This window comes from Lepidochelys kempii, chromosome 3 (assembly GCF_965140265.1).
Source record: "Lepidochelys kempii isolate rLepKem1 chromosome 3, rLepKem1.hap2, whole genome shotgun sequence".
Lineage (NCBI taxonomy): Eukaryota > Metazoa > Chordata > Testudines > Cheloniidae > Lepidochelys > Lepidochelys kempii.
Window position 1 is genome coordinate 59,454,674 of NC_133258.1, and position 20,143 is coordinate 59,474,816.

The 20,143-nt window shown below is 45.3% G+C and overlaps 1 protein-coding gene across 7 annotated transcripts in view; it reads right to left on the reverse strand.

The window, feature by feature from the left end:
* FILIP1 (filamin A interacting protein 1) overlaps nucleotides 1-20,143 on the reverse strand; it is a 168,651-nt gene that overhangs the window by 79,213 nt on the left and 69,295 nt on the right. The window lies entirely within an intron of this gene.

Consider the following 20,143-nt stretch of genomic DNA (forward strand, 5'->3'; position numbering starts at 1 on the left):
TTCCTACATTTTGTGTTAAAATAAGAAAAAAATAGAATGAAGAAATAAAAATTGGCCACTCCCAAGACATTAAATTGAGGCTCCTTTGAATCATATAATACTAAATTGTCCCTTTAGGGTCCTTCCATTAATATCCTACCTCCTCAAAGTATCCCTATGTACTCTTACAACGACTTTGTCACAGGGTAGCTGGGCTTTGTCCTTAGAGACTAAACAATTTATTTGAGCATAAGCTTTCGTGAGCTACAGCTCACTTCATCAGATGCATTCAGTGGAAAATACAGTGAGGAGATTTATATACACACAGAACATGAAAAAATGGGTGTTATACACACTGTAAGCAGAGTGATTACTTAAGATGAGCTATTACCAGCAGGATAGCGGGGGGGGGAGGGAGGGGGGGGAGGAAGAAAACCTTTTGTAGTGATAATCAAGGTGGGCCATTTCCAGCAGTTATTCAAGTTATTCCAGTCTCTATTCAAGCCTAAGTTAATTGTATCCAGTTTCATCGGAATGAAGTGAGCTGTAGCTCACGAAAGCTCATGCTCAAATAAACTGGTTAGTCTCTAAGGTGCCACAAGTACTCCTTTTCTTTTTGCGAATACAGACTAACACGGCTGCTACTCTGAAATCTGATATGAAAATAAACCTCCTTGAGTGAGGCTGGGCATAGCAGCCTGCTTTGGATCCGGGGACAAGCGGTGGCCCTGGTAACAGACAAGCTGGGCATGTGTTGTTGGGATCAAACGTTTACTGAGCGCAAGATCCATTGCACAAAGCTGGAAGCTTGGATCCTGTCACTGAGCACCATTGCACATTGCTTTTTTTTTTTGGTCAAACCCTTGAGAAATAGCTGTGGGAAAATGAAACTGAATCGTGTTATCCCTGTCCACAGCGTCTGTAACTTTTACCTTCCATTATGACACAGTCAGCGTGATATCAACTATCAACTGCATATTGCTGCGAGTCTCTTCCAATGATAATACAGAAAGTCCTATTAAAATCAGTGTGTGGGGGGAGACATACGTTGGGCCAACCCGTCCCCACTGTAAACACTACTGAAGTGACGCCAGTGGAGCCACATCAGAGATTAATCTGGCCTCTTACAGTTTAAAAAAAAAAAAAAAAGTCCAAGCTACAGATGGCAGTGCTACGGAGAAGTACTGAGCAATATATTACTTCTTACAGAAAGCTTCGAAACAGATCAAATGAGCACTAGCAGGCATCTGTCTGTTATTTCCTGCCCACACAGCTTTGTTCTGCTTTATTGCCAGAGAGCTCCATAGATGATGTCACTTTTCTCTGAAGAGAACAGGCCACCAGAGCCTTTCACTGACATAATTAATTATCTGTAGTCTGGGCTAGGGCCAGCAAATTCCCATGGCAAGGCCCCTAGAAGTATTAACTCCACACTGCTTGATGCTTTCTGACTTTTAAAAGGCTGCAGTATAATTTCTTGTCTGTTGACATTGAAAAGGAGCTCTACTCTGTACTATCAAATAATGGGTAGGTTGCTGCAACATACAGATTTACAGTTTCATGATCTTTGGCAGTGGAGAAGCAAACTCAAAAGGTCACTGTAGATTATGTACACAAATCAAAGCATGTTGGGATATGTCTTACATGCTTCAGGAATGCATCACAATGACTAAACCCGCTGTTTTGGGGTTTGCTATATCCAGCCACATAAATGATATCTTAGCCGCAGTTAACCATATAAAATATTGTGCACATGACTTGAACCCAGCAACAAGTACAGACCACCAAACTGAACGCACTAGCTAACAAGAAGAATGCTTTTCAAACAACCTGTAGATTGTACATAGGGAATAACCATCCATAGTCACACAAAAAAGACTCTTATCCACATTTCAAGATTTCTCTGGGGTTCTGTGTTGCAGTGAACAATTTGTTTGCTGATCTCATTTTTTATTTTATTCTCCTTCCAGCAGACAGTGAGCTAGTCACAGAATTTATTGGAGTTTAAATCTATGCTCTGGTTTGCAGTAAAATCATGGTAGTAGATGATCAAAGTTTATACAAAAAAAGAAAAGGAGTACTTGTGGCACCTTAGAGACTAACCAATTTATTTGAGCAAGAGCTTTCGTGAGCTACAGCTTAAGTGAGCTGTAGCTCACGAAAGCTCATGCTCAAATAAATTGGTTAGTCTCTAAGGTGCCACAAGTACTCCTTTTCTTTTTGCGAAGACAGACTAACATGGCTGTTACTCTGAAAAAAGTTTATACAATTTTCTTCAAGTGATAAAAGGTAACTTTGTTCAAAGCAGACTTTGCCAATAGTTAGTAACTTTGAATGCATAGTTTTTAAGGCTAGATGGGTCTGTTATGATCATCTAGTCTGACCTCCTGTATATCACATCCCATAGAATCTCATGCAGGAATTTCTGCATCAAGCCCATAACTTCTGGCTAAAGTAAAACATACCTTTTTGCAAGATGCCCAATCTTGATTTAATAACATGATGTGGTAGATTTGGCAGCACTTGCTTTGGTAAATTGTTCCAATGCCTAACTACCTTTACTTATAAAATGTGTTTTAATTCCAATCTGAATTTTTAGCATCAGCTTCCAACCACATGCTCTTGTTATGGCATTGTCTATTAGATCAGTGGTCCCCAAACTGTGGGGCACGCCCCTCTTGGCAAGCATGGAGGAAAGTCTGGGGGGGAGGCACGGGGGGGCCTAGGCCAGCCCCCATGGGGGGTGGGGAGGGAGTGCCACCGAGCCCTACTTTGGCCCCAGCCGCCAGCACCCAGCTGCACTCCTGGCCCCCACTCCCGGCCACAGCCCCCGCCCCCGCTCCCAGTTGTGACTCAGCCCCCACTCCTGACCGTGCCTTGGCTCCTGCTTCTGGCCGCAGCTCAGCCGCCAGCCCTGGCCCTGGCTTGGCCCTCAGCCCCCAGCTGCAGCTGTGGCCCTGGCTCCACTCCCGGCCACCCCTCCTGGCCACAGCTAGGCCACCAGCCATGGCCTTGGCTCGGCCCTCGGTTCCCAGCCTGGGGGCGGGGAGGGTGTAGATGCATTCAATTACTGGTAAGGGGGGGACACAAGAGGAAAAGTATGGACACCACTTCATTAGATTAAAGAGCCCCCTACAGTCAAATCTCTTCCCTGTGCTACTATTTGTAGATGGCGCTCAAATCACATCTTAACCTTCTCTTTGATAAGCTAAATAGACCGAATCTCTTAAGTATCTCTCTATAAGGCAGGTATCCCAGCCCTTGAATCATTCTCATAGCTCTTTTCTGAACCCTTTACAATTTTTCAACATCCACTCAATGCCCTCCTCAACAGCCAACCTCTTAAAAGAAAATTAGTTTCCCCTGAACAAGAACTGGGGATCACGCTTTCTCACTGGTATTAATGTCTTCATAGTCAGCAACACTTCAAGGGAGGATCTTGAAATCACAAAAACCTGTAGGTAACCATTTTACTGCATCTAATTCTGTTTTACATGATTTTACACCACTCTAGCAGTGTAAACACCATTCAAGTGGGAGTAAATTATACCCATTTTAAGGCCTTTTTACACTGCTATACTGGAGTCATGTAGAACAGACTTAGTGTGAATGAGACTCAGGCCTGTTATTTCATGACTAGCTGGTACCTACTTAAAAAAGGAAGAAAAAGGTTGGTGGAATTGTGATATTGGGGGAGAGCCTCCTCTGTTCCTCCTCTCATTCCCCTCTTATCCCAGGTGTTCTTGTGGTCCACACTCTGGATTGGGATCAAGAGATCTGGGTTCTGCTTGTGGTCTGCCACAGACTTCTTTTAAGACCTTGGCACAAATCATTTAATCTCTCTGTGCTTCAATTCCCAGTCTGTATAATGGGGATGATAATACTTCCTGCCCTCCTGGGGATATTATGAGGCTTAATTTAGTGAATACATTATTGTGGGTTGAGTGAAATATCACTGAAGCGGGCGGGTGAAACTACCACCCTTCATTTAAGAGAGCTGTAAGAAAGTTTAGCTCCTTTACAGCAGCCCCCCATCAGCCAGGAAATAGAATTATGTGGGTGGAGGGCTACATTTGATATTGTTTTGGATAAGAGTGTGCATGTGTATGGATGTGAGGCAAGCTGAGAGAAGCAGAAACAACCAGAAAAAGAAAGCCACACACAGCCAGTTCAAGCAAAATGTAGTGCTGGCCAAAAGAGGTTTGGGGCTCCCACGACTGTGAGTCACCTTGTTACCCCTGCCGCCAGCATAAGGGAGTCTTGCCTGTATGTCTGTTCCTTAACAGCACCAGCCTTTCAGCCACTCCCCTCTGGGCTATACCAGCCCCATCTTTGCCTTGCAAGTGAACAAGAGGTGCACCCCAGTCCCAGAGTTCCTTTGAATTGTACCCCTGTGATATCCAGCCTCTGAGGCTGGTTACTCCAGAAATACCAGATCCTCTGCCCCCAAGGGAGCAGTGTACACCAGTTTACCAGTGTATACCAGTTTACCTTAAACCATTGCTCCTGTAAAATACAGAGCACTTGTAAGCACTTATAATAACACAAAAGAAGGCTTATTTAAGAAAGAATAGTGATTCTACTAGAAATAAGAGAGTGTGCTAGAAACAAATGGCTACAATACAAAACAAAATCATGAAACGTGAAGCTGAGTTTACACTTAATAGTTACCTTTTATTTCTAATAAAGTTCAGTCTGTTGCAGAGCTGGCTGGCTTCACAAGAATCAGGATCCAATTTTTCATGAGAACATCTCCACTCCCCAAGATGCCTCCTCATTGAAAGGCTCCAGAGGACCTTTCCCCACTCTGTGTTACACTGAAACAATCTTTTGTCTCTATTCACAGGCAGGATGAATCCCTGTCTTGTTGTAATGTTCCTTTTTTTACCTTAAAGTGATTTCAATTGTTTGCAGTTGCCTCTGATGGTTTTCCATTGAAACTCTTGGTACTGAGCAAAGCTAAACAATTGAGGCTGGCATTGGATAGCCAGCTGAATAGGATGGGGTGACAACTTCCTCCTGCTTGAATGGGCCATCACTGATATATATTATCCCCTGGGGACTCATTGCTACTCCAAGTCCATAAGTACACTTTCAATATAAATACATTATTCCTTAAATATTACCCATGCATATGTCTCATAATTAAGGCTAAGATTGCTTCATGATTATTTTTAGTAAAAGTCACGGACAGGTCACGGGCAATAAACAAAATTTCACAGAAGCCGTGACCTGTCCGTGACTTTTGCTGCTGAGGCTCCATGGTTTCTCCTGCCACTGTGGTGGCTGGGAATTGTGGGGTTCCCCCTCTGCCCACAGCAGCTGGAAGCTGCAGGGCATCCCCCCTCCACCCATGGCAGCTGGAAGCAGCAGAGTGACCATATTTCCCAAATAGAAAACGGGACACCCCCAGCCACTCGCCCAAGGCATCTCCTCCCTCTCCCCTGCATGAGGCTGTCACCCATCCCTGGAACCCTGAGGAGGGCCACCTCAGGAATCTCTCACCTGTCACTGGAACCTTGCAGGGGCCCCCTGTCACGGCTGTCATCTGTGGCTGGAACCCTGCCAGGGCCCCACTGGCTACCAGCTCCAGAGTCCCACAGCCATTGGGGCTGAAGCAGAGAACTGTTACAGAGATCTCTGGAAGTCATGGAATCCGTGACTTCCATGACCTCTGTGATGTAAATGTAGCCTTACTCATAATGACTATGAATCTTGACAAGTTACAAGCTTTCTGTAGATACCTTACATGCTACTCTGTATGGATAAATAGCCTGTAAGACATGTTTAGTGTAGTGAGTTTGTCAGGTCTGAGGTGAGAGCTATTTGCAAAGAACAGGAGACCCTTTCCCAAGGGGTCTCTCTCACAACTATCTCCTGTTGATTGGTTCCTCCTGTGTTCAGGGAAACAGGACTTCGTACATTCTTTGTAAATAAACAAGATTACATCAAAGATACCTGACTCCACATACATTACATAAAGATACCTGACTCCACCAATCTCTCCTTCTAGCTGGAACAACCTGCAATACTCTGGATTTTTAGCTGGCTTCTTGAGCCAAAATGGGATAGCACAATGTACGGTCAGGGCCAAAAAGGGCTAATAAAATGTAACACTCTCAGATACTATGGATATAAATACCACAGAAAAGCCTATAAACATTGTAATCAGCTCATTGATAAGTGGTGCCATTGTCACCTCAGTGTAATCTCTCCTCCATTACCCTTCTTTTAAATTCATTTTCATACTGCAGCCCAGTTGGGAATGAGTAGGGAACACAATGACAAAAATACAAACATACCTTGCATATCATTATAGTGTTTGCCTAGAGAGTACACCATGATTAAGCTTGCGGGGGGTGCAGCAGGAGGAGACAAGGGGCACTCTGATGCCTCAGTGCCCCAGCAGTCAAGATGATGAACTGCAGATGAAACCCTGCTGCCTCCCTGTGTAAGGTCTCAGCTTAACCCAGAGCATGATACACACAAACACAAATGTGTGCTAGTAGGTGGTGTTGGTAATAAACTGTATACAGAACTCTGCCTTGTCCAAGTGTTTCCTTGGCTTCTAACACACGGGGTTTCAGTGCTCTGTATGCCAATGATGAACATTCATTTACTGATGATTGACCTAGCTGCCGTAAAACTAGGACTGCATTACAGAAGATACTTGCCAGCTTAACCAACCATTTAAAACTATTTTAATGGAAGTCATCTAAAAAATCTGGTCCTACCAACATATGCCCCAATAGCATATGAAATTTAACACACTTAATATCTCACTATAATTTACCTTTTCAGCCTTCAAGGCAATAGTTTTCCATTATAAACCTGAACTCTTCACTTTGTCTCTTTCAGACACAGAAGGAACAGATGATTATAAATTAAGAACTATACATGTTTGGTCTAAGGGCACTCTATTTTTGTTGTTGTTGAGGGGGGAGATGGGTCTGTTAGGAAATTATACTAAATTCTCTGAAAAAAAAGAATCTATCATTTCCAGGACTCAGAAATATTTCATTTGCAAACCTCAGTGGGTGTATTTAGAGGAAGGCATCCCTTGGACAGTCTATCAATGATTCTTCATTTTGGATGATAGTCTGGCATTGCTGTCTCTTGTATGCAGACCATTAAAATAAATCAATCAGACTCAACTTTTTTTTTGAACATCATGCAGAATCTTGAGGTCAAAGCCAGTAAGTTATGGAAGATGTGGCAAGACCCAGGGGCATGAGAATAGCCAACAATTCTCTGAGTGAAAATGTTACATTTCTCTAATCTAAAGCAACCAATAGGTGGAGCCTGTAACCCTAGATACAAGCCACTTTCTCAGAGTTCAGGTTTCCCAAAGTATGGTTTGAAAGCTTATATTTGCTGTTATTAAAATGCATTTTTGGAAGGAAAAATATTAGTTTTGATTTCAAGAGATTATCTGCTCCTCAGCTGATGATCAGGAGACACAAACTTAATAAAAAAGAAAAGGAGTACTTGTGGTACCTTAGAGACTAACAAATGCATCCGATGAAGTGAGCTGTAGCTCACGAAAGCTTATGCTCAAATAAATTTGTTAGTCTCTAAGGTGCCACAAGTCCTCCTTTTCTCTTTGCGAATACAAAGCAACACGGCTGCTACTCTGAAACTTAATAAATACACTATTAGGACAGTAAAGCCAATAAAACCAAACTCAGAGCCACAAACTCGAACATTAACTAATGACTGATGACTCAGTACTGGCCTGCAATGTGACCTGTGATACATACGTTCACCGCAAGTTTGCTTCAAGAATCCCAGATAGTTTAGAGCTGGAGCGACTATAAAACTGCCGTGTATTACAGGAGTGTCTGAAGTCTCCTCAGTAAAGAATGTGTCTTCAGTGAAGTACATAGGAAATTATACAAGCAATTCCCATGGTTGTTAATACACAATTCCCTATTAACTGAAGGAAAAAAGGAAAAAGGAAAAAATATCTTCTGATGTCAGCTGATCAAAAAACCTTTTATCCATTAACTTCAAAAGGTTATAATGAAAGAAAAGGCAATTAAAGAATGTGGATCATAATCAGCTCCCCTGGAACTTGTAAGAATGTGTTTAGTGTTTAGACTCTATAAAATGCTTGTAAGTTGCTGCATGCAATAATCTGATTTGTAAAATGTCTGTATTCCATACTATAATATGTAAATTTTGCTTTATAACTGTAAAAATGCCTGTTCTGATCTTGTGAACCTAGACAGGAAAAGTGGTTCTCCCACCCACCCAGAAGAAATATCAAGACTAAGTGGACCATTGTGGAACATTACAACGAAAAGGCTGGATAAGGGCCCTCTTCTACCCAGGAAGGTGCTATGTGCGAGACGGCAGGTCCCATCTGTTTGAATTCTGGAAGAGGGAATAAAGACGGCTAACATGAAGATTTTTCATCTCTTTGCTGTTTGGACTCTGACAGGGCTGGAGCTATGAAACAGAAGCAGAGATTCCCAGGGTCAACCTGGATTAGCTCTAAAAAAGACATTCAGTGCTGATACATTACTACATCTCTGTCACCTTTTGGAATCATAGACCGAACTCATTTGTGTATGTATCAGGGGTGGCCAAACTTAGTGACATTCTGAGTCACATATGACAATCTTCAGAAGTTCGAGAGCTGGGGCATACCTGCCAGGGCTTGGGGCTTCAGCCCTGCGGAAGGCACCTGCCTGGGCTTGGGGCTTCAGCTGCTTTTGCTGCTGCCTCTCCCCAAGGAGCTAAAGCAGAGACCCCTCCCTGCAGCTCCCAGCTGTTTGCCACTGCCTCTTCACTCAGAGCTAACACCTGGGAGCTGAAGAGAGGAAGTGTGCCAAGGGGTGTGTGACTCTGTGAGCTGTTGGGAGGGCCGAGCATTTAAATTGTGCCTCCCCCCACTCTTACAGGCAGCCGTCGTCTCTAGTGGAAGTCCCTTGCCCCACCATCCCACTGCAGGGCAGAAGCTCTGAGCTCCGCCCCACAGTCTGGTAGGTGGAGAATGGTGGGTTTGGAGGGCTCTGGGAGCTGTACTTTAACAGCAAAAGAGCCACATATGGCTCACGAGCCGCAGTTTGGCCACCCCTGGTATATATGTTGCCTGCTTTCACCTGTAAATAACCCTCTCATTTCTTTTTCCTAGTTAATAAATCCTTAATTAGCTACCATTGTTGTCTTTGGTGTGAGATATATTGTACAAATTGATCTTGGGTAAGTGACTGATCTCTTGGGACTGTGCACAACATGAATATTTTGTGATTTTTGGTGTAAATGACCATTTATCACTAAGTCCAGCTTGCCTGGGTAACCAGATAGACTGAAGTGCCCAAGGGGACTGTCTGTGACTCCATGATCAGACTGTTACAGTGACTCAGGAGTTCACCTGTGTTACTGGGTTGGTGAAATCTAATGATAGAACATACCACCAGTTTGGGGTGCCTACCCAGCTTCTGACAATCTGCTCTGAAATTGGCACTCTCAGTTGTGAGCCATTCCAGCCAGCATTAAAAGGTGCTCTTAGCCCTCCCTCAAGTCTAGTCTAGAAGATCCCATGCAGCTGATATCCACCCTGGTTATTCTTTCTCTGTTCTGTTACCAATGCTGAGTTGGCTCAACAGAGTGTGATACAGCGTGGCCAGAAGGCAGCAGGAGAGTGTTGTTTTTTTTTGAAGCAGAAAAGAATTTTATTTGTGTAACACTTACAAAGAATCACCAAAAAGGATAAAGCAAAACTATGCAACAAAACAAAAGCAAACACAAGGTATAACACCGCAGCCTTCAGGAGGGAGAAGTGTTCAGGCTAGCCTGGGCCCAGAGCGGGGCGGCTTCCTCGACACCCATGGTCTTCCACCCCCTCGAGTTACCTAGTGCCACACCCAGTGTCACCAATTATTCCTCTCCTGAGAGTGCCCGACAAGATGGGCATGGCTGCGGGATGGCAGTTCAGGGGTGGGGGTGGGGGGACGTACACCCATGTGTGATAGGACCCCTCCTAGGTGACAGTGATGATGGTATCCACAGCGGCAACGGCTGGGGCTGGGATCTCTCGCTCTTCCCCTCAATCAATCAATCAGGGTCAGACGGAGGGAACCGGACGGGGTCACCGAGCAGAGAACCTCGGACAGCGCCCACTGCTCCTCGAAGGCGTCAAGGGAGTCGGTGGACGCCGCCCAGAGGAACTCCGCCCGGATACGTGAATGTACTGAGGATCGGAAAATGGCCCTATAGTCGCAGGACGCTTCATTGGCCAACCTCCCCTCTCTGGTTTTATAAATGGCTGTTTTAGCTAGGGCTAGGAGGAGGTTAATCAGGAGATCTCGTGATTTTGTGGGGCCACGGATGGGGAGTGTGTAGATAAAAAGGTGAGGGGAAAAGTGGAGCCAAAAGCGTAATAAAATATACATGAGGAGCTGAAAAAGGGGCTGCAGCCTGGCACACTCTAAATATACGTGTGCCAGGGTTTCCCTCACATTGCAAAAAGGGCAAGTATCCGGGATGGGGGTGAACTGTGTCAAAAACACGCCCGTGCTCACAGCTCCGTGAAGGAGCCGCCAACTAATGTCCCCGACGGGCCTCGGGACCAAGGTGGAATACAGGCTGGCCCACCGGGGTTGCTTACCCTCTAAAGGTGGCAGGAGGTCCCGCCACTTTGTATCGGGGTGGGACACCAGGGTGTGGGAGTGAAGGGTGTGAAGGTGAGTGTGTATAGATATTTCCGTGGTGCGATTTGGAAGCTGACCGGCTGCAGTTCATGCAGCCGGCTCGCAGTGAAAGGGTGAGGGGTTTGTTGAGATCTACGGGGTAGGGACCCAACTGAAAGGTCCGGCGGGCCTGGGGTAGAGGGTGGGTGGGGTGCGCCCTTGCGCAGGGCTCGGTTGAGATAAGCCCGAGCAGCGGGCGTCAAGGTGGCCTTCACCTCCTGAAGTACGCGCTTAGGGGTACGAGGTCTGGAGAGCCCCATGCGCCGAGCGAGTGTCAGGGGATCCAGCCAGTCTCCCCGGTCGTAGTCCAGGAGGTCTCCGACTCTCGTGACTTCCGCCAGGACCAAACTCTGGCTCACTGAGGGGGACTCCGCCGCCTGCACACAGAGCTGTGGGTTGTGTAGCAGTGGCTCTGTGAGGAGATCTGTCCCCATGGTGGTCGCCACGGACCTGGTCGTTGAAAACAGTTTCCAGGTCCGGAGGAGGTCCTGGTAGAAGACCGGCAGCCCGGAGAGATCTCGCGGAAAACCTCTCGGATAGAGATAAAAGAACTGCGGGTCGTATCGGAGCCCTTGGAAGCGGCGCAGGAAGGTGTACGCCAGTATGCTCCACGTCTAACTACCTGCACTATAAAGGAGCCTCTGCAGGGCCTGGAGGCGGAAGACACGGACCTGAGTGTGCAGACACTTCAGGTCCTGCCCTCCTTCCTTCAGGGGTAGAGGAAGAACCCCAACAGGGGCCCAGTGTATTCCTGACCAAAAGAACTCTAGAATCAATGTCCGGAGGTTGGTCAGGAAACCCGGGGCCGGGACCAGGGTGTTGAGCCGGTACCAGAGCGTGGACAGGACTAGTTGGTTAAGCACCAGCGCTCTCCCATGAAGGGAGAGACATCGGAGTAGTCCCGTCCATTTCCGGAGCTGCTCTATCACCCCACCTTCTAAATTTTGCCAGTTCTCCGGCGGAGAAGGGTGCGTGGCAGAAAGGTAAACGCCTAGGTAGAGCAGTGGACCCGCGCTCCACCGGATGGTCTGAAGCGCAGGTGGGAGGAAGCTCACCTGCAGCCAATCCCCCACTGCCAAGCCAGAGCTCTTGACCCAGTTGACTCGGGAGGAGGAGGCTGCCGAATAGATGGCCTGGCAAGCCTCCACCCGCGCCAAGTCGCCCGGGTCCTGGACCACGAGGAGCATGTCATCGGCGTACGCTGACAGGACCAGCCGCAGCTCTGGCTCCGGCAGCACCGACCCCGTCAACCTCCTGCGGAGGAGACAGAGGAAGGGCTTGATCACCAGAGCGCACAGCTGGCCCGAGAGGGGGCACCCCTGCCGTACTCCTCGCCTGAAGCTGACCGGTTCGGTCAGTGTCCAGTTGAGCCTAACCAGACACTCCGGGGAAGCGTACAGCACCTGGAGAAAACTCACAAACTGAGGTCCGAATCCAAATGCCTGCAGAGTGCCCAGGAGGTACCCATGGTCCACTCTAAGCAGGAGAGTGTTAGAAGGGAGCCTTATTCCTTGTAAAGGGAAGAAAGTTTGCTATAGATTAATTAAAGCACCTGAAGCCAGTCACCTGATTAAAAAACTACTGCTTCAATCAGACAAGTGGAGGAGTTGAAGCAGAGAGGATTGATGTTCGAGTAGAAAGCAGTTTGGAGGAGTTGAAGCAGAGTGAATTGGTGTTGGAGCAGAGAGCAGTTTGGAGGGAAGCAGAGGAGAGTTTGGAGAAGTGCTGCGGTGGGCTAAGAAGACAAAGACCCTAGGTAAAGGGACACCTGGTTTGTGCAGAGGGAGGGCAGGAAGCCCCACAAGCTGAAGGGCAGGAGAGGGAAGTAGCCCAGGGGAAGGAACTGCTAGTTCAAGTGGTTTACCGCTATCCCTAGGGCCCCTGGGCTGGGACCCGGAGTAGAGGGCGGGCCCGGGTCCGTCCCTCTCCACTCCCCTCCTCTAGGACACTAGTGGGGCAGTTAATACCCCAGTTCAGGGGCAAGAAACAATTCCCTGAACCCCCTCCAAGAAGAGAAATCGCAAGACCCATCATAGTAGTGCCAGCAATTTGCCACAAGAGACAGACTCTGATGTTCACAGTTCATGGAGGAGTACAGATGGAGCTATTATGAAGGAGCGATTCACCCTACAGTTAACTATAGGTAACAGCTTAAAAACTGACAGCTGATGTTTTTATAAACACATTTTTTAAAAAATGATCTACTTTTAAGGCAGTTTTATTACTAAAGAGCCAGCTTAACTTCAGTGGAAACAGGAAAATGCTGAAATAAATCACCATACTTCTGTAAACTGTGTCTTAGTACTTTCTCTTGCAAAGACAGCAGAGTTCCATTTTGTAATTCTAAATTTTTGTGAGTAAAGACTTGTGGTATGCTGGCTCGGATTGCCTTGAATCACAGTGCTTAAGCAATGTAGTGATCGTATATTATAGCAAAACTGATGATTACATGGAATTTACCTCTGATAACAATTCCATTGTTTAAAAAAACAGAACTTTCATAAAGCCCTTACCATCTGAAATCTACTTTAGTTTGGTATCATGTCAAAAACATGAGTTGGCAGAAAAGCAACATGTATTCAGTCAGATCTGAGGGAATAGTTTAGTTCCTTGTAGCAATACTGTTTTTTTGCACACTCTCTCTCTTGTACATGGCATCTACATAGCAACATTCTCTAGATGCAGTTGTAGTCCATAAGTCATTTCAAGGTCTCTTCTCTGATGTGTTTTTTGCTACTTTACCATTCTACTGCTGACATTCTGCTGCAATGTTGAGTCCCTCCTTCTCCTTCATTCTCTTCCTTTTTTCTCAATCCCTCCTTCCTTTTCCTTTTCCTGCTCTCTATCTCAGTCATTGGTCTGTTCCATTCCTCCTTTTCTCTTCGACTCCCTTCCTGCATCATTCTACTCTTTTATTTAATTTCATTTAACCTACTTCTCTCTCCTGCTACTGACCTTACCTGCTCCTTTTTTCTGTTGCTGTGTATATACCTAGAATGTTCTCAGCGCTTTAGTAAAGTTAACTCTCATCTAAGCAATATGATCAGATAAGAGTTGACTAAATCAACCCATTCGTAATGTTCAGCATAGTTAATAACACCTTCACCAAACCACTACATGCATATGCTTCCTGCTCTCCTCAGCTCTCTTCCTCACCTCTCAGACATAGGTTTGTCAATCCTGGTCACCCACACTCCGTTCCAGATGACAAATGCTTCTCACACCAGCTGATAGTCCTGATGGCTATTTCAGAACTCCCTCCACTTCCCTCACCTCACATACACTCTTTGATTCTGTTGCCTATCTCTGGATTGATTCTCCAGCAGCTTCTCCTCACTTCCCTTTCTAAGTGAGTCCCCCTCACAAATCATAACAAAACACCTCCATATACCACCCCTCCAACAGCTCCACCTTCCCTGCTCCAGTATTCAAGCAACTAATTATTTAATCACATCAATTCAAGAATGTGAGAGCAAGTGCTCCAGGGGGAAAAAAGTGAGTATGTCCAGTATTTCTTTAATCACTTTCCATATCACTCATCACAACAGTGTTTAAGTCTATCGTCACAATTTCTGATTGAAATAAATACAGTACAAGCAGACAGAACCAGTTCTTACTGCCACAGTGATAGCACTGTAAGTACCCAAGAGAGATGGGAGGAAAGATGATGTTAGAAGATGGAAAGCAATGATGTAGGTACACATATTTATCTCAAATTTAGACTAATATTGATCTCCACATGTGGAGATAAGGTCTTTGATTTGAGACCAATTCTCCAATTTGTCAAGGCCATTTTGAATTCATCCTCTCCTTCAAAGTGCTTGCAACCTCTCCCAAGTTGGTATCATCACAAATTTTATAAGTCTACTTTCCACTCTATTATCCTACTCATTAATGAAAATATTGAATAGCGCCAGAACCAGGACAGACACCTGCAGAACCCCACTAGATTCATCCTCAGCTAGCCATTGATAATTATTCTTTGAGTACAGTCTTTCAACCAGTTTTCATCATCATCAAACACACATAGTCTACCAAGGACCTTGAGAATCAAAGAATCATAGAAATGTAGAGCTGGAAGGGACCTCAAGAGGTCATCAAGTCCAGCCCTCTGCACTGAAGTAGGACCAACTAAACCTAGACCATCCCTGACAAGTGTTTATCCAAACCGTTCTTTAAAACCTCCAGTGATGGGGGTTCCACAACCTCCCTTGGAAGTCTATTCCAGAGCCTATCTACCCTTATAGTTCCTAATGTCTAACCTAAATTTCCTACCTTCAGTGGACATTGAGAACAATTGGTCACCATCCTCTTTATAATAGCCGGTAACATATTTGAAGATTGTTTTCAGCTCCCCTACCCCAGTCTTTTATCAAGACTAAACATGCCCTTTTTTTTTTAACTTTTCCTCATAGGTCAGCTTTTCCAAACATTTTATCATTTTTGTTGCTCTCCCCTGGACACTCTACAATTTGTCCACAACTTTCCTGAAGTGCAGCACCAAGAAATACCAGCACCTCGTAGAGTAGGACTGTTGCCTCCTATGTCTTACATATGACACTCCTGTTAATATAAGACCATTGCACCTTCCAGAGTGACCACATCTGAGAGCACTGCACTAGGCATCATGTAGTGAAGTTCCCAGCTTTGGCTCAATCCTGCAGATCCATGAATTTCTGAAGCAGCTGCATAGGCAGTGCCAGGTAGGGTCAGGGTGTGTATCCTTTCAAGCTTCAATAGAGAGTTTGACAGCATAGTGCACTGGTTGCATTTGTCCATTCTGGGAACACGGCCAAAGAGCATGCAACACCACTTTTGAATATAACAAGCAATGGAAGGAAGGCTAGATCTTTGTGAGACTCTGACATTTTGCACAGAGTCAAACCACTTTGTGCTCAGGATTTGGTGCTAACACCACATATGGAATGCCTCTAGCCCAGCGGTTCTCCAACTGTGGGTTGGGACCCCAAAGTGGGTCATGACCCCATTTTAATGGGGTTGCCAGGGCTGGTGTTAGACTTGCTGGAGCCAGGGGCCAGAGCCGAAGCCCAAGTCCCAAGTCCCACTTCCCAGGCCCGAAGCTGAAGCTCGAGCCCCACCGGCACTCAGGACAGCGAGGCTCAGGTTACAGGCCCTCTGCCTGGGGCTGAAGCCCTTGGGCTTGGGCTTTGGCTTTGGCCTCCTCACTCAGGGCGGTGGGACTTGGGCTTTGCCCCCCGGCACCTGGGGCGGTGGGGCTCGGGCAGGCTCAGGCTTTGGTCCCCTCTCCTGGGGTCATGTAGTAATTGTTATTGTTAGAAGGGGGGTTGCAGTGCAATGAAGTTTGAGAACCCCTACCAGGGATTTCCCTAGACCCCCCCTATGGGGGTGTTTACCCCCCCTGAATTTCCCCAACACCCCCTCCCGCCCAGTTTTGTGAACTAGTTACATGCAGTGTTGCCAATTTAGTGATTGTTTGGAAATTTGAATTGAAATTGAAACATTAATACACACTTTAAAAGTATATGCAGTGTATGATAAAATACGTGTATCTGAAAAAGTATAATAGATTTGAAAAGTATGAACATAGACTAGCTTCCTTACACAGCTGTTGTTTTTATGACTATGTCAGTGCATTCATTTTGGTGATGTTGGCCAACCTAATAATTTCAAATTATGATTTGTAAGCAAAGTCTAAATGAGCTCTCCCTGACAGCTAGTGATGAGCTGGGGGCTCGGGGGGAAAGGCTTCAGGACCAGCTTGTATTTACGTTCACACCTAATCTACCTAGGTATCCAGCAAACAGAGCTGTGTTGCCCAAGTGATAGATTTTGGCTGGGGTTGGTTACAAATCACTTGAATGCAGGGCGGCGGGGGGAGGTGTAATGAAATGTTGTTACTCTTATTGTATGAGTAAAGGGCAGTAGAACTGTACTTAGCCTGTGCTGATTGAGGGCATCAAGAGAGAGGGTGGGGACAGGTGTTTTGCTTGATGGTCTGCCTGAGTCACAAGTACTATGAGACCTGCCCCTCTCCACTATTTAAAGACAGAGCTGATTAGGCTCCATAGATAGTCTTTGTTTTGTTAAGTGATCACTACAGCTGAAATCACTAATAATCAGGTCTAAGTGCTTAGATCTGCTGTGGGACAGTGTTTCTGTGGAAGAGATGGCCCAGTCTGCACTAGCAGCGAGGTTCCCCCACTGAGAGCTCAGCTAAAATCACTGAGAGCTGGGTGGAACTTCAAGAGACAAACTCGCAGAGGTCACAGTGGCAGGTGGCAGCAGAAGGTGACGGTGCAGGGCCATTGGCAACAGAGCAATGGAGTGAATGGTGGCATAATGAACAACAGCGGCCAGAGCGAACAGTGTGCACCTGGAGGAACGAGCATGGTGCCTTCTTGCCCCCCACCTGGGAGTTGAACTCATGTGAAAGCACCTCTGAACTCTGAGTGTCCACTGACCAAGGATAACTCCAGTGAGTGTTAATGAGGCTGTTAAGAATATTGGAGACACAACACAGTTCATGTGAACAAACATGGCTGTGGCATCATACTTTCTATTTCAGTAAGAGATACCACACACTACAAACTGGAGGCCAATGTTAAGTGCATTGTCACTTGTTCATCCTGAAGTTGAACACTGATTCCGAACAAGACCAGCATGCTCACTATCTTTCTGCAAGAAACTCAACTGACTGGCTAGACACATGTGGTGCAACAGTGAAAGACTCAACAGTTGAAAAAGTGAAGAACTGTCACATTCAAAAAATGTGCATACATGGCCGATGAATGCACCAATGCACATGGTCATCAAGTATTAAGTTGTTGTGTATGTTATCTTGAACAGTGGTACGTCAGTATCACGTATCTTGTACGTCAGTGGTAGGCCAGTACATGCATTGCTAGATGTTCAAGTTATAGAAGACAGATTGGCTGCATCTGTGACAACCCACATCTTAGAAGAGTTAAATGCTTGTCAACTGGACCCCAAACAGATGGCTGTCTGTGCATTTGATAGAGCTGCAAACTTCTCTGGAAGACATGGTGGAGCACAAGCTTTGCTCAGAGAAAAGTGTAACTCTAGTCTCTCCTATACACACTGCAGAGGCCATCTACTCCAAATAGCACTAGTACGAGCTGCAGACTCTTCAAAAGACATTTTAAAAGCTATAAATTTAATGTCTTCATGGTATTCTTTTTTCAGCAAGAGTCCAAAAAGACTGAATATCTTGGAAAATATAGAAGATACACCGGGACTGAAGTTCAAATTAGTCCAATCTGGGAAAACCCTCTGGCTTTCTCATGAGCGATCCTTGGCTGTTGTCTTAAAATTACTCCAGCCATTATTACTGGCTTTGGAAAGTATCTATCAAGATGGGACAGATCTAAGTAGTGAGGCTGGTGGATTACTTTTGTGACTACGTTCAGAGAAGACTATTGCCATTCTCTCTCTTGTAAGTCTACTGTTGAAACCACTTGGGTCATTAAACAATGCCATCCAGGCATCTGCTACAACAGTAGTAGATCTTTGTCCAGCAATAGAAGCTACATTTGGATCAATCAGAGAGCTATACATTGACAAAGTACTGGAAGAAACAAAGACTTCAGTCCAGAAGTTGACTAATGAAGGCATTTATATCGAATCCTTAAGTGAAGAGGACAAGAAGTGTTTGTTAAGACAACTAAAAAAGTACACAGACTTGATTCGTTAACAATCAACAATCTTGATTCGTTAACAATCAATTAACAACAGCGACTTCTAGATTCTACTCAGCCTCTACGTAGCTTTTACAGATCCCTGTCTTATAAATCACAGACAGTTGAGTGGAGTGAGGCACTACCAGCAATGGGGCTGCCATATACTCAGGACAGAATAGAGAATTTGAACACAGAGTGGAATATCATATGATGAATGAATGAAGATTTGACTTCAACTTCTTTTTTATCATTACTAGTGGCTCGACCCGATCTTTATGCTATGTTTCCTGAGCTGAAAGAAGTAGGAATTCATCTCTTGCTACTCCCAGTCACAATGGCTACAGCTGAGCGTTCTTTTTCATCATTGAATAGAATTTTGTGTTTTGAAAGAAGTCCCCTTCTGCCTGATCACGTGAATGAACTAGTGACCATATCAATTGAAGGAATGGAAATACTGGATACATGAGAAGCTACCAAAGATGAATGCATTGCATTCATAAAGTTCATGAACAGAGTTGTGCAAAATTATAACAAGAAACCAAGAAGGATGTAGATGTAGTACTTCATAGAAGGCTTGAGTAGCCAACTTTAATTTGTGTGATGATTTTAAAATCTAATAAAACGGTCATGAAACATTTTTCAGTTTTTACTATGGTGCCATAAGCCCATCTTCACCCTCACGGTCTCACCCCCCATGAGCCCTGACCCCCCGCCCTGTAAAGTTGAATTGCCCCCTCCCCCATTTCAATTCTTGGGAAAAACACTGAACCCTACTCTAGCCATTCCAAGCCCACCTGTGGGAGTCCAGGTTTCTGATCCATATAGCAATACAGGTAGTACACAGATTTGATAAATCCTGAACATAATCTCATAGCAAAGATGTTTTTGTGTCCATTAGTAAGAAATGGACTTCTTACAGCAGGCAGTAAGAACTATTTGTTGAAGAACATCTGGTTTGCTGCAACCATTTGAATTCTGCTTGCAGCCCAGGTAGATGAACTTGACAATGCTCTACACGGTTCTTGACCCCACTTTCTCCTAGGGTTCTCGTGGCCCAGCTCTCAGGTTCTGGACTTCAACCAGGTTTGCACCCACCTTATAGTAATTTCATCTATACCACATTTCCCTAGTTGCTTACGAGAATGTCACACGGGACTGTGTCAAAAGACTTATTAAACAGTCTACAGCTTCCCTCTTTTCCACTAGACTAGTAAGCCTGACAAAGAAGGAAATTAGGTCAGTTTGCCATGATTTGTTCTTGACAAATCCATATTGGCTATTCCTTATAACCCTGTTATCCTCTAGGTGCTTACAAACTGATTGTTTAATAATTTGTTCCAGTATCTTTCTAAGTATCGAAGTTAGGCTGACTGGTCTATAATTCCTAGGTGCTCTTTGTTCCAATTTTTAAAGGTAGGTGCTATGTTTGTCCTTCTTCAGCCTCTGGGACCTCACCTGTCCTCCGGGAGCTCTCAAAGATAATCTCTAATGGTTCCAAGATTACTTCAGCTAGTTCCCTGGAGTGGAGCTGCTGGACTGGAGAGGGTGGTGGAAGCAGGCTAGACTTGGTGCTGCTATAAAAGAGGAGTTTGGGGACAGGGGCTTGATCACTGAAAGGAGAGGATGGTGGTGGTGGATGGGAGGAGTGGAGACAGTGATCAAAGGTAAGTGAGACAGGAGTGGGAGGGGATTTGGGGATGAAGGGTGAAGAAGATATGAGACTGGAGAGGAATGAAAGATAGACCATTGTGGAAAGGGGAGGAGAACATAGCTGGAAAAGAAGGAAAA